Source organism: Amblyomma mixtum, chromosome 1, assembly GCF_055824585.1.
Source record: "Amblyomma mixtum isolate Tamu chromosome 1, ASM5582458v1, whole genome shotgun sequence".
Classification (NCBI taxonomy): Eukaryota; Metazoa; Arthropoda; class Arachnida; order Ixodida; family Ixodidae; genus Amblyomma; species Amblyomma mixtum.
The window spans coordinates 105212657-105224275 of record NC_143012.1 but is presented as its reverse complement, the minus strand read 5'-3'; the positions used below and the strand labels follow the sequence as shown (position 1 = coordinate 105224275).

The 11619-nt window shown below is 42.2% G+C and overlaps 1 long non-coding RNA gene across 1 annotated transcript; it reads left to right on the top strand.

Annotated features, from left to right (window-relative positions):
* Positions 1 to 647: 647 nt before the first annotated feature.
* LOC149367419 (uncharacterized) lies at positions 648 to 10952 on the top strand. The gene is made up of 3 exons (XR_016287043.1): positions 648 to 1050; positions 2135 to 2208; positions 10805 to 10952. It is a non-coding gene; the product is annotated as an uncharacterized LOC149367419 (long non-coding RNA).
* Positions 10953 to 11619: the final 667 nt, after the last annotated feature.

Genomic DNA, 11619 nt, shown 5'->3' with positions numbered 1-11619 from the left:
GTTTTTCAAAATAGAAATGCAGATATATATAAACACACTAGGATATAAATTACACAGCATATTTCATACTAAGAATTGATTTGGTTTTCACGTTGGATGAGAGAACTCCACTATAAAAAATGCAGACCTTCACTGTAGTCTCAAGAAAGCATATACCATGGAGGTTGTTCTCTCGACGCGCGTTTCAACGCTGCCGCCTCTCACGTCGTGCTGCCGATCAAACAGCGTCACCATGTTTTTACGACAACCTACTCTCTACGACTGCTACGTTGGGTATTTTGTTAGCCTTGCTGATCTCCCATCAATATAAAAAAAAACTTCCCCATACAAACAGAAATCGGCATGTAATTTCGTGAATGAGCAAAGCAGCAAGCCATACTGCCGTGAGAACTCAGGCATTTTTCAACCGCAGCGCAAGCAACAGGTCGTTAATTCACGCGTTTCTACCAGTGGTAATTGCTCGCAATCGCTGCAATTTCTGTGGATGCCGATACGGCTGAATACCCAATAAAAATACCGAAAATAAAATAAAAAGTAGGATACAAGCTTTTTCACAACGAAACCGAAACAAAAACTGGTTGTCACCGCCAGGTGGCTGCCGGTAGCTGTTTTTCTGTATAACCCTCATGGCGGTTCGGGTGCTGCGTCGCGTGCATCGCGCTTCGGCGCTTGCTACAATTCGCTACTTGAATTGTGAGCCGTCGTGAACTGTGTTGTGGTTTGCGTGTGTTTCTTCTTGCTCAAGGGTGCACAATCGCGCAGTGCTGTCGACGTAGCCTATTCGAGGCAAAGTGTCATTTTTCTGGTCTCTCTAACTTTTCAGTCTGTGCGCTTCTTTGTGTAGTCCAGGATGGGTGTCCAGGCACAAGACGCGCGGGCAGTGTCGCGGTGGAAATGTTCCAAATAAGGCCCGGAATATTTTCTTCTGTGTGACTACGTGGTAGAGAGTGCCGGCTACGTAGCACTCGTGCTGAAATCTCACTGGTTGGTGTAGTGCCCGTGACACGAAGGCAAACAGCGTTCTGCACGACTACGCAATCATCTGAAAAGGTAAGCAGTACTCGTGCATTATCCGAAGCATATAATGCTGGAACGGTGACCTGTCGTACTGCTGCAGTATTCGTGTTCAATGCTATAAAAAGCGTTTTTGAGGCGCTTTTGCTGTCGCCGCGGTGAGTTGCTCTGCCAAGAATTGTCGCTGTCGGTACTTGTTTTGGCAAAGGGGATGCGACCGTGCGTGCGCTAGCTTTGCATGATTTTGGTATGCGCATGTTTGCGCGTTTTGTTTCTTGTTGAGCACAGATTTGTCCTCGTATATGCCTCGTTCTACGCGTTTCTGCCCATGCTTGTTCACACCACCGCGCACGTTTCAAGGACCGGCACTTTGGCTGTGCGTAAAATGTATGATTGTCTTTCAAGATAGCGTTAGCACTTTGAGGGGGATTGAAACACTTTTTATTCGCCGCGGTTTTTGCTCGGCCCTAGACTGTTGAACCTTAGGTCGTAGGGTCGATCCTGATGGCAGTAGCCGCATTTCGATTTAGGTGAAATGAAAAAAAGAATGCCCCTGTGCTGTGCGATGTCAGCTCACGTTAAGAAATTCTAGGTGGTCTAAATTAATCCGGAACCCTCCAATACGATCAGTGCCCATTTTCTGCATCTGAATTCAAACCCCACTATAAAGAAAGCACTGTCTCAGGTTGCAGTTACCAACGAAAGTTAATTTCCGGCCGTCAGGATCTAATTTTTAAATGAGTATGTGAAGATTTTTTTTTTATGATACCGATAGCGTTTCTGGCTACCCAGAGTATAGGATCTTGCATTTCGATCACTCTGCTGTTTGAAAATTGGTTTCTGAAGAAAACAAGTGACGCAATAATTGTCTCAGTTATTACGATGTTTATCTACGCTTTCGAACGCAGATTTGTTTTGCTCATAGCAAGATTCCTTTACTAGTGCTAGGGGAACTGATGCATTTTAAACGGGGTAGTTTTCCTTTGTATTGAGGCGTATACTTGGGCAGGTATATTTTTCCTGATCTTTTTACATTCATGTGATATTCACTGTTGGACCGAGTTCGCATGCTTGTTTTTGTACTCCTGTCATAGTGATAATGGGAAATTGGTATCCGCAGGTGGCACATCTGTCTTCCAGTCCGAGTCAATGGCATGGATTTTGTGGCCAGCAGATGAAGTCAAAAGCTGTGTTGTAAGTTGTTACTGCATTGTGCTTTGTTCTTGTGGTTGCCATGAAATGTTCTCTTACTTTCATTGCTCTTTTCCTTAATGCTACTGCTTGGAGCAGTTTGGATAGCTCTGGCCTGATATGTTTACATTTTTATATGAGTAATATTAGTTGGCTGTCAGAATGGGCTGGTTGCAGGCCATTTGAAGTTTTACATTCAATATTGCTCGTCTTTTAACCGTTGCATTCTATGCATGAAGTGCGAAATGTCTGCATGTTTTTGGCTGCATTATGTGATACTATTTGACTACGAATATTAACATTATGATGCATGTGTGTTAACTTAAATATGTGTTTTTATGCCACTCATCGCAGGTCACAGATGTAAAAGAAAAAGTGCACACATGAGAACTGGTTTCATTACTGCTGGCTTGTTTTTGCTAAGCATGGAGAGCTGAGCTAATTGGTTCTGGGTAGAATTATGAGACATCATTCCAGTGTACAAAAACACATGAACGAAGAGAGTAGACTCCATAGACCACATACTTCAACTGAGGTTGATTCCACAACATGAGCTTTTTACATGCAAAGTGGTACTAGTGACCCCTGTGGCTGAAAAGTGTTTCCTCGACCAGGTAACAATTATTCAATGTTGCAAAAACAAAAACATAGGCGTAAGGTTAGCTTGTCACTCAAGTTGAATGCATTGGCGTGACTAAACATTGCCTACCTGGCTGACCCAACACACATTTGCGTTGAGATAATCTATTTCTTTTTCTGCCTGCCTGCTCCAGTCGCCTTACTTCGGCATTGACGCTGTCACGACTCTGTGACAGCATCAATGCGCAAGTAAGGAGACTGGAGCAGGCAGTTTTCACAGGAGAAATTGTAGCCTTAGTTGTAGAAAGCCAGGTTCGAGAGATGAAGTGTGCTGGGCAGCGCAAGCCGGAAGACAACGCACATTCGCAACAGTGACCTGTCATTGTGCCCTATTGCCATCAGGTGTCACACCGCCTCAAGAAGGCCAGTGACAAACACGATGTACATGTCGTATTTTCAGCTTGGGAAAGCTGGGATGCATGTGCCACCTGATAAATGACGTTACGAAAAAGCCTGCCTACAAAACTAAGCACACCAAACCCCTCGTTAAACATGAGGTTGACATGGTGTACAGCATCCTCCTTGCCTGTGGCAAACATTACATTAGACAGACGAGGCTTGCATCAATGAACGCTTGCTTGAACATTGCAGGACAGCTGATTCATTAAGTGGCAGAGGTCATTTAGCTGAGCACATTCGCCTTTGCTCGCACAAGCGAGCATGCAAGGCGTTTTTGAAAGAAACACATGCCTTGTGCAAGTTTAGCACTTGAAAGGGCTGGGAAATTTTTTAAGCCTTTTGTATCTCTGCTGAAAAAGAGAATTATGTCAGCAGCCCTTCTGCAGCGCTCCAGAAAAAGAAATAGATTATCTGGAGGCAAATATGTTTGTTGGGTCAGCCAGGTAGGTGATGCATAGGCGTGCCGATGTGTTTAATGTGAGTGGCAAGATACCTTTACCCCTATGTTTTTTTGTTTTGGTTTTTGCCGTCCTGAATAATTGTTATCTGGTGGCGGAAATACTTTTCAGCCCCAGGGATCACTAGTACCCCTTTGCACATAAAAAGCCTGTGTTGTGGAATAAACCTCAGTTGAAATATGGTGTCCATGGAGTCTACTCTCTTCATCCGTGTGATTTTGTGTGCCGGAATGATGTCTCATAATTCTCCCTTGTTTTCAGTGAATAAGGAGGGCTTCTGGTGTCTCTTTTTTTGTATGTGATGATTATAACAAAGTGGCTACCCATAAACTGTCATTTTGGGCTTAATTGAAGGATCCTTGGGAATTTGTTTGACAGCATATTCCATGGGCACTTTCTTGAGAAAAATCAGTTATTTGTTACCCGTTTCACTGCATTAACCATTGCTTCTCATCATGTCTCGAAAGTCATTGATAAGCACAAGCTTTCGAGTACCTGAGGGCTGTGTGAGAAGCCTTCTGACATACTTTAAACTACTGAGGATATCTGAAGACAGATTTTACCAATAATTGTTAGCCAATCCAAACCTCTTGGTTCTATCCCTGACAACCTGAAGCTGACCTGTCAATAATTAAGGCTGGAAACCGTTCTGATCCCCAAACTGTTCTCCTATTTTATTGATGTGCATTTTGCATGAACTGTTAGAGCACGAAATGAGTCAGCATATTACTTGCCACCATAATTCAAACTAATATTTCTATACCAGTCATCACGGCTCCCATTCTCTTTACTAATGTGCAATCCAACTTTTTGAATTCACAACAGATTTTCACCCAAATTTAGATTCTTTATTTTAGGCAAGTGTCATCGACTTGAATTTCTCCAAAGCTTTTCATGTTTGTCATTATAACCTTTTAGCTACACTCTCATGCTTGAGCCTTCATTCTTTGATATTAGTGTAGATTCATTGCTTCCTGTTCTACGGCTGGCCTTAAAACACTATTGTACTTCTTCTCTTATGAAGCCCAGCATATCAACATGCAAAATCATAAGGCGTCCCTCATCCTGAGTCACTTTGGGATGTTAAACCCCCATAAACCAAACCAAGCACATTACTAAAGTACATTAATATTAGCCATTCAATAACAGTCTGTCTTTATGTCCCAACCTTGTCTTTATGACTGCATTATTCAGAAGGATGCCCCAACTATCTCAGCTACTCTGACTGTATTGACTTTTGCAAGATGGATGAATGGTCTTGTTTGTAATTCATCGTGTTAAAACAGCGCAAAGAAGAGAAAGATGAGGAAGGAATGCGACGGTGCGAGTGCTGACTTTCAAGAAGGTTTATTGGAAAGCACATCAAAATATATACACTGTGGCCTAAAAAAAGAATGAAGAAAGGGCGCCTTGTAACATTCACTTTGGATCTGTCAAAAACAAAACGAAAGTTGAATATGAAGCATTTAAGAGCATGAACTCTTTCTTAGGGAGCGATAAAGAAGGTGTGTTAACACATTGATTGAGTTTTTTCTACAATTTCAGTGGCCTCGATCATCTCATGCACAAACTTTTCTGTGTCTGTCTAGCACAATGCAGCACAAGAAATTACGCCTCACAGCATAAAGGATGTGGCAAACGATCGCAGTCGCGACAATGAAACATCAGATTCCCCCTGCTAGCTTTGTTCACATTGTAACGGTGGTCTTTTGACCTCTCATTGGCACCTCTGCTAGTTTCTTGCTGAAGTTGATACATTAGCCAGATGGTTCAACTTTAGATTATTACATAGTTTCTTGGCTCTGGACATTGCTATTAACAAATCAGCTGTTGTGTGACACTTGAACTCAGAATTAACTGCCTCCGTTGCCTTGGACAGAAAGACGCCTTTAGACATGACCACAAAACCACCTTCTTTATCAGCAGTTGAATGCGATAGGGCCCACCGTCTTAAACCCGTTACAGTTCAGCCTGCGGGCAAGTTCCTGGCATGGTTCAAACCACGACACCCCATCAACCAACGCCCCCTGAAACACACCTGTCACGCTCAGGTCCAGGCACAGGAAGGCAAGACGTCAAAGTATGGCAAACAGCTCCAGAATAGTCCTCTTCGAAGGAACAATGGCAAATTTTGGTCCGTATATGCTTCAAGCAGCAGACGAGGCAGCAACTCAGTGTCGACATTGTGCACCTTGTTTTCAGACACTCGTGCCTTGGCTTCTCTGCTCCGGGCTAGTGAGCGCAAAGTGGCTGCAAAGTGGCATTCCAGATGGCTTTCACCTGGTCAACGGTGCGTGACACCGTCAACCAGCCACTCCCTGGCTTGTTTTCAGGCACAAGAGTTTGACAACAAGGTGCACACCTTCAGCTTGGAGTCGCTGCCTCGTCTGGTCCTTGAAGTGCTTATGGACCAAAATTTTCCGTTCCTCCGAAGAGAACTATTGTGGAGATGCTTGCCATGGTTTGACGAGTTGCCTTTTCCACGCACAGACCTAAGTGTGACAGGTGTGTTTCGGGATGTTTTGATGCAGTGTCACGGTTTGAACCCTCTTTAGGAACTTGCCCACAGGCCGAACTGTGTCGTATTTAAGAGGGTGGGCCCTCTTGCTTTCAACTGCTGATAAACGGTGGTTTTGTGGTCGTATCGAAAGGCGCCTTTCAGTCCAAGGCCACAGATGCAGTGTATTCTGAATTTGAGTGCCACTTACTATCTGATTTGTTAAAAGCAAAGTCCAGTGCCAAGAAACATTAACAATCTAGAGTTTAACCATCAGGCTAATGCCATCAACTTCAGTAAGAAAAATTGTCCAGCTATCTTCTTTACCGCAAAGACCCATAAAGGTGACTGCTCCTTGAGGGTTGTAGTTTAGGAGAATGGAACCTGTCAGAAACAAATCGCCTTCTCTTTGCGACATAAAATTAAGTTGCTGAGCATTGATGACTCCTCTCGTGTAAGATCTGCAGAGAAAGTAACGCAATTTCTACACAATAACTCTCGCACCAGTTTCATGGGGTGCTATGTCGACATCAAGGATTTATATTACGCCATCCCTCAATCAGGATCAATAATGTGTTGAAGAATTCATTAACCTAAATGGAGCAGTGGCATTCCAAACGTCTCAGGCGTTTTGGTGAATAATTTTGTCGCACTTTTAAGCTCATACCTTCAGTCCACCTTTATTACATTTCAGAATAGCTTGTTTTTGCAAAAAAAAACTATTAGCGCCGCTGTTACGTGGCTTATTGCAGGATCTCCAATCCTGACGAAGCATTGTCTAAGGTGAGAGAGGAGTTCAGTCAAAGCCTCAGTCCACTTTGAATCACCACTGAAATTATAGAGGATAATATGTCATCACATTTATTGGATCTTAATCTTGGGTGGTTACACTTGTTGGGCTTACGAGCCAGGGGAAAACAAGCTACTTTTACCATTTTCTTCGGTTCAGTCTAAGCTGGTCAAGAGGTGTCACTAACCTTTGCTTCAAAAATTCCTTAATGAAATCCTGTTTGATTGCCATGACATCCAGTTTTGCCCAGCTGATATGCCGTTTGTCCTTTCCTGGATATTCAGAACCTTTGTCAGTGTCTTTAGCTGATTGCTTTAAGCAGAAGTTGAAACATTCTTTTTGTGCCCCCGTCGAGACTGTAACTCCCAAAAGGAAGTTTGTACGTACCTTTCCCTACATCCACAATTGGTCGCACCGGTTAAATAGGCAGTCGAGTTGGCGTCGATATTGTTTTTCTAACCCTATGAAGTTTCAGTACCTGTAGTCAACCGAGATTATCCATCAGAGTCTCTTCGTGCACTGCACAGAAGACAGTGTGTTCGAACGCCTTGAAATGCGGCTATGTTTACATTGGGAAAACAGGCAAGTGTGTCACTGAGAGGTTTAAAAGACCACCACGACGATGTGAACAAAGCTTGCGGGAGAACTTTGATGATTCACTGTCGCAATTGCAATTGTAATTGTTTGCCAGATCCTAAACGCTGTGAACCGGAATTCATGCTCTGCATTTTGCCTGACAGACACAGAAAAGTTTGTGCGTGAGATAATCGAGGCCACTGAAATTTAAAAAAAAACCGCAATCACTGTGTTAGCACACCTTCTTTATCGCTTCCTAAGGAAGAGTTCATGCTCTTAAATGCTTCTTTGTCAGTTTTTGTTTTGTTTTACACTCATGCAATGTGGTTGACACAAGGTGCCCTTTGTTCGTTGTTTTTTTAGGCCACAGTGTATATATTTTGACGTGGTTTCCAATACACATTGGCGATAGTCAGCACTCATGCCATCATATTTATTCCTTCGTTGTCCTTGTCTTGTCTGCATTGTTTTGTCACAACGTATTGACCTCCTTTCCCACCTCTAGGGTTAATGGTATGGAGAAACCTTAACCAGATGCAGCCCCACATACTTGGAGCATGTCACGATACATGCTGCTGGCACCACAAGGGCACTCGGGTTTATCAGGAGATGTCATGATCTGTGTGCTCTTGCCATGCTGCACAGTTTATGCATAAAAATTTCATTGATTCCAAACTGAAGTATTCCCTAGCTCTTTCAATTTTGCACCAAACTGTTTGATGCTACGCCACCAACTCCCTTTAATCCAACAGCGACACTTGGTACAGCATATGTGTAATCAGTCATCTCATTTGACCACCAGACATCACTGCATAAAAGGGGAAATCGCTCGTTTAGGTGTGTTCCATATACTCTACAATACTTTTCCACAACTTAATGTTAAATGTTGCTGCCCCGCTTCAGACCAGGATGCCATCACAGCTAAATCAAGAAATTTTTCCTGTTCCCATTGAAGAATAAATCAGATCAAAGTTTATTTCCCATCTAGCACTACAGATGGAGGAATCGTAGAAAAAAGCTGCCCTTGGGCAGCTTGACGAGTCTACAATCCTTATTATTGACAGGGAGGCAACACAAGAGTTTATACAATTTTAAAAAACAAGCACATCAAGGAAGCACCGGAGAATACACGAAACAGCAATATGTATACATAATGAAACTTAAACAATGTTATGCAAAAACAAATTATGTAGTTCATGACGTGAAAAAGAAAACAAATCGAGGTTAATGTGGATATACCTATTTAGAAGAGATGGAAGTGTGTACTGAAGGCATTCCCTACCAAGATTTAGTCGAGGTGTTGGCACTGTATACCATTTACTGTATACCATTTATGTACACCACTTGCTGTCTAAACGACAAATAAGAACTTAACAATGAGAGCGCTTTTCCTCGGATACCATAGTAGTGTAATTTATTTAGTAAGATTTTATGATCTACCAGGTCAAAAGCCTTTGAGAAGTCCACAAATACACCAATGACAATAGGTTTGTTTTCAAGTTGCTTTATTATATATTCCTTTTGTTGGAGTAATGCAAGTTCAGTGGATTTGCTTTTGCAGAAGCCAAACTGAAATGGTGTTAGCAAGTTAAATTTATGGATGAAATTTGACATTCTTAGATGCAGCATTTTCTCAAATGCTTTCGAAAACACTGGCAAAATAGAGATTGGTCTGTAGTTGGCGAGGGCGTTGCGATCTCCTTTTTTGTAAAGAACAACAACTTTTGCTAATTGCATTTTTCCGTAAAAACTGCAGTTTCTAAACAGATGTTAAAGATGTGAGCAAGTATGGGAGCAATTATGTCAACTACATGCTTGACTGGCCGTATTTGGATATCATCAATGTCACAGCTACTGCTATTGTTAAGATTTGTTATCACCGACACTACTTCGTCTACCGTGACTGGGTGCAGAAAAATTGTTTCATCATTCTGAATTCGAACATATTTGCAAGCGTCAGATCCGGCAGCACGTGTTATAGCACGGGTAGCCAAGCTCGTTAAAAAAGTATTGAATACATTAGCCAGTTCGACGCCAGAAACTTCCTTTCCATCAATATTTAATTTTGTTAATGCAGTGTGTGAACTGTCCCGCTGCAGAAGTGTATTTAATCTCGACCATAGTACACCATTTCGAGCATTCTTAACATCTAGAAGTGACACGTGATAGGCTGTTCGTGCAGACCGCAGTTTTTTAGTCAATTTGTTCCTATATTTCTTAAATACCGCAAGGTCCTCAACCTTCCGGCTGCTCAAAAATTTTCTGTACAGCTTGTCTTTCATTTGTATTTCTCCGCGAAGCTCTGGCGTTACCCATGGCTTGCGGATTCTGCGACTTTTCACACGTGTTACAAGAGGAAAGCAGTCGTGATATATCTGTTTAAAGCAATCGACAAACGTATTATAGGCAACATTTGCATCATGAAGTTCAGCTATCTTACTCCAATATACTTTCATGAGCGCATCCCTAAAGGATTTCAATGATGATTCTGTAATAGCTTGGTATGTGATTGATGTGGACTTACTTCCTATTGTACTAGCATTCTCAATGCAAGCAAACACAGGAAGATGGTCACTAACACAACAAGATAAAACACCAGAAAAAGCATTCAGCTGCATAGAGTTAGTAATAATTAAATCGAGAACAGAATGGCCTTCGCTTGTGACTCTACCTCACCACATTTTCATTGCATGTGGTCCCTCAAAATTATGGAAATAAGTGATATCGCTTGGAGCATTGACACTGGTTTGTTTTACCTTTTCTTTGCTGCTGTTTTTATTTTTTGCAACTGATGTATCAATGGATTGTATGCCTCTTTTCGTAGTGTATCGTCTGCGACATCTCAGCTGTGCTACTGCAGTCACCCTTCTGATGTTACCTTTATATTGTCCCTCTTATTAATACCCCACTAAAAGCCTTCAGAGGACAAAAAACGATGGCTTTTTTATTTTGCTCATTATGGCACACGTCAGGCTTATGTTTAGGGATATAGGAGAGGCCTTTGTCTTGCAGTGGTGCTAGTTATGCTGCTGATGATGGTACTTAATGACGAGCATATGATATATTGAATAAGAACCTCAAATTATTTTTCTTTTTGAGTGCGAATAGCTTCAGTGGTTCTTGATTTAGGCTCACTTTATTCCTGTGGCCACAATACGGAGTTTACTTTTTTAGCACTCTAATACTGGCAAGAATAAAAACTTGTGGATCCTAATTCTTTCATTTCAATCTTTTCTGCAGAGTGCATCGCCCAGTTTTCCCAAGCCCTCATGCACCGGTGGTACATCAACAAGGCTGTTTCATGGGGCCCAGCTGCATTGACAAGTGGCTAAAGAAGAGCAAGAGGAGCATGAACACAAAATAAAACTGGCTGTAGGAGCTTCATCTATTTTGAAATTTGCTGTCTCATTGCGACAGACATAACATTGCTGCATGGCCCCTGCCCCAACATCTCCCAGTCATTCCAACATGCCCCAGTCATTCCAACATGCCCCAGTCATTCCAACCTGCCCAGTCATTCCAACATGCCCAGTCATTCCGACATGCCCAGTCATTCCAACATGCCCAGTCATTCCAACGTGCCCAGTCATTCCAACATGCCCAGTCATTCCAACATGCCCAGTCATTCCAACGCATTTTCCATTACCATAATCCACCAAGGTTTCCAGTGTTGGTTTCCAATATTTACATCATTGCCTTTTTTTCCAATAGGGTCCACGACGCTCTAAAATGAGCTTTTTTGCGCGGGCGATTTGAATCGATCATATGCGAACGATCGCCTATGGCGCGGTAGCGAAAGAGTTAAACAATAATTTTCCGTGAGGCACCTTGTCAAATGCTTTACTAAAGTCAAAAAATAAGACGTCTGTTTGTCCGGAAGCATCCAGGACTCTTGAAAATTCATGCACTACAGATAAAAGTTGGGTAACAGTAGACATACCTCTCCTAAAACCATGTTGGTAAGCTGTCAAAATATTACGGTCCTCTAAAAATTTTACAATATAACAAAAAATAGCATGCTCTAACAACTTACAGCAATTGTTCGTCAATGAAAC